Raw genomic sequence first — 305 nt, 5'->3', positions numbered from 1 at the left:
CAGCTACCACCGAGCACAAAGCGACGCTGCTGCCCAGCCTGAAGTGCCATCGCGGGCCTGCATGGCGGCACATGCAGGAGGGATCCAGAGCAGGAGGACACGCTTGTGCCTTTCTCCAGCACCACTGATTCAGCCGAGGCGGCTGCCAACAGCCCACGAGACCTTCCAGATACAAAAATTTGGAAAATACGGCAGGACCTTCTGGAAAGACAGAGGGAACGTCGTTTGCCTCTGCCAGATAAAACCGATCAAATGCTTCCGCTGCGAGGGCTCGGCCGCGGCCGCGCTGCCCCGCCTGACGGGCC

The sequence above is a fragment of the Apaloderma vittatum genome, unplaced genomic scaffold (assembly GCF_000703405.1).
Source record: "Apaloderma vittatum isolate BGI_N311 unplaced genomic scaffold, ASM70340v1 scaffold4849, whole genome shotgun sequence".
NCBI lineage: Eukaryota > Metazoa > Chordata > Aves > Trogoniformes > Trogonidae > Apaloderma > Apaloderma vittatum.
This window is presented reverse-complemented; position numbering follows the sequence as displayed.